Below are 3,619 nucleotides of genomic sequence, written 5' to 3'. Positions count from 1 at the left end.
TAGAACTCCTTCAGCTGATAAACACCCTCAGCAAAGTGACTGGATACAAAATTAAGTCAAAAGAAATCAGTAGCCCTCTTGTATACAAAAGGGCTGAGAAAGAATTAAGGGAAACAACAGCCATCACAATAGCCACAAATATTATAAAGTGTCTTGGTAACTATAATCAAGCAACTGAAATATTTGTATGACAAGAATTTCAAGTCTCTGAAGAAAGACATTGCAGGAGATATGGAAAGATTTCCCATGCTCATGGGTCAGGAGGATTAACATAATAAAAATTACCATCTTACCTAAAGCAATCTACAGATTCAAAGCAATCCCTATCAAAATACCAACACAATTCTTTATAGACCTTGAAAGAGCAATTCTCAACTTCATATGGAAAAAAAAAAACATACCAAAACAATCCTGAATAACATGAGAACTTCTAGAGTTATCACCATCCTAGATTTCAAGCTGTACTAAAAACCAATAGCAATAAAAACCACATAGTATTGGTATAAAAACAGACAGGTTGATCAATAGATAGAATTGAATATCCAGAAATAAACTTACACACCTATGGACACTTGATTTTGGTAAAGAAGCCAAAACCATACAATGGAAAAAACAAAGCATCTTCAACAAATTGTGCTGGTGTAACTGGATGTCTGCATGTAGAAGAATGCACATAGATCCAAATTTATCACCCTGCACAAAACTCAAATCCAAATGGATCAAAGACTTTGAAATAAAACCAGAAACACTAAATCTATTAGAAGAGAAAGTGGAAATCACCCTTGAACTCATTATCATAGGAAACAAGTCCTGAAGAGAACATCAAAAGCTCAGGCTCTAAGATCAAATATTAATAAATGGTATCTCATAAAACTAAAATAGTTCTGTAAGGCAAAAGACACTGTTAATAGAACAAAAGGACAGACTACAGACTGGGAAACTATCTTCAGCAACTCCACATCAAACAGAATGCTAATATCCAAAATATAAAAAGATCTCAAGAAATTAAATGCCAACAAACTAAATAATCCATTTAAAAATGGGGTACAGAGCTAAACAGAGAGTTCTCAATAGAGGGATTTCAAATGGACAAGAAGAACTTAAAGAAATCTTCAGTGTTCTTACTCATCGAGTAAATGCAAATCAAAACAACTCTGAGATTCCAGAGTTGGCTAAGATCGAAACTCAAGTGAATGCACATGCTGGCAAGGACATGGAGAAAGGAAAACAGTCCTCCATTGCTACTGAAAGTACAAACTTGTACAACCACTTTAGAAAACAATCTGGTGTTGTCTCAGAAAATTGGGAATAACTCTACCTCAAGACCCAGATATCAAGTGACAACAAATGCTGGAGAGGTTGGGGAGAAAAGGGAAGCCTCCTCCATTGTTGGTGGGAATGTAAACTTATACAACCATTTTTGAATCTGGAGGTTTCTCAATTAGGAATAGTTCTTCCTCAAGATCCAGCTATAACACTCCTAGGCATATATCCAAAAGATGCTCAACTACACAACAAGGACAATTGTTCAACCATGTTTGTAGCAACTTTATTCATAATAGCCAGAACCTGGAAACAACCCAGATGTCCATCAACCAAGGAATGGATACAGAAATTTTGGTATATTTACACAATGGAATACTACTCAGCAATTAAAAACAAGGAAATCATGAAATTTGCAGGCAAATGGTAGGATCTAGAAAAGATCATCCTGAATGAGGTATCCCAGAAGCAGAAAGACACACACACACACACACACACACACACACACACAAATAGTATATAAGTGGGTACTAGACCTATAACATAAGATAAACATACTAAAATCTGTACACCTAAAGAAGATAAACAAGAAAGAGGACCCAGGCTAAGAGGATCAATCCTCACTTAGAAAAACAAATAGGATGGACATTGGAAGTAGGAGAAACAACTAACAGAATAGGAGCCTACCACAGAGGGCCTCTGAAAGACTCTACCTAGCAGTGTACCAAAGCAGATGCTGAGACTCATAACCAATCCTCGGGCAGAGTGCAGGGAATCATATGAAAGAAGGGGGAGTTAGTAAGACCTGGAGAGGACAGGCGCTCCACAAGGACCAAATATATCTGGGCACAGGGGTCTTTTCTGAGACTGTTTCTCCAACCAAGGACCATGCCTGGAGATAACCTAGAACCCCTGCTCTGATGTAGCCCATGGCAGCTCAGTGTCCAAGTGGGTACCCTAGTAAGGGGAACAGGGACTGTCTCTGACATGAACTCTGTGGCTGGCTCTTTGACCTCCCCACTCCAAGGGAGGAGCAGCCTTGTTAGGCCACAGAGGAGGACATTGCAGCCAGTCCTAAAGAGACCTGATAAGCTAGGGCCAGATGGAAGGGGAGGAGAACCTCCCTTATCAGTGGACTTAAAGAGGGGCAGGGAGGAGATGAGGGAGGGAGGGTGAGATTGGGAGGGAATGAGGAAGGAGGTTACAGCTGGGATACAAAGTTAATAATCTATAACTATTATTAAAAAATAAAAAAAGTTAATTAAAGAAAAGACCCAGTTATACAACTCCTGAGCATTATACCTAAAGGTTTCTCTACAATACAACAAGGCCATTTGCTCAACTATGTTTATAGCAGGTTTGTTCGTAATAACCAGAATTTGGAAACAATCTAGATGGCCCTCAACTGAATAATGGATAAAGAAAGTGTGGTACATTTACACAATGGTATACTACTCAGCTATTAAACAGGAGGAAATCATGAAATTTGCAGGCAAATGGATGGAACTAAAAAAAGATCATCCTGTTTGAAGTAACTCAGACACAGAAAGACACGCATGGTATTGCTCACTTATAAGCATATATTAGACATATATTACAGGATAACCATACTACATTACACTGACCCCAAGAAGCTCACTATCTAATAAGGAGTGAGCAAGAGAGGATGATTGAAACACACTCAGAAGGAGAAATAGAATAGACAGCAGAAGTGGACGAAGAGAGGCAACAGGGTAAGAGAAGGAGTGCAGAGGGAAATGAAAGTGGAGATCAGATGTCGGGTAATAGAGTGCTGGAGTTCAGAGGGCTTTCAGAGAGAAGAGAGACTCAGGGCAGGGGCATTACTGGGACAAACTGGAGAAAAGTTGCAGGGTAGGCTCCTACTAAGATATGGGGTGTCTCTAAATAAGACTTCTATGAGGGGGAGTTATGGAGACTGAAGTGGCCACCTTCTAACCAAACAGGACTTCTAGTGGACAGAGGGAAATACCAAACCACTCACTAAAGCTTTGACCCAAAGTTTATCTTACCTACAAGGTGTGCAGAGATTAAGTTAGAGCAGAGAATTAGGGAATGTCCCAGCAATGCCTGGCCCAGCCTGAGACCCACCCCACGGGAGAGAGACAACCCCTGACACTATTAATGATACTCTGTTATGCGTGCAGAAGGAAGCTTGGAATACTTGTCCTCTCAGAGGCTCCACTTAGCAAAGAATAGAAACAGATTTTGAGATTGACACCCAAACATTAGGTGGAGAGCAGGGAGCCTTGCGGAAGAATTGGGGGAATAATAAAAGGATCTAGAGAGGAAAAGGTCTCCACAAGAAAACCAACAGGGCCCAGGGGGGCTTGCAGAG

Source organism: Meriones unguiculatus, chromosome X (assembly GCF_030254825.1).
Source record: "Meriones unguiculatus strain TT.TT164.6M chromosome X, Bangor_MerUng_6.1, whole genome shotgun sequence".
NCBI classification, from domain to species: Eukaryota; Metazoa; Chordata; class Mammalia; order Rodentia; family Muridae; genus Meriones; species Meriones unguiculatus.
Note: the sequence above shows the minus strand (reverse complement) of the source record.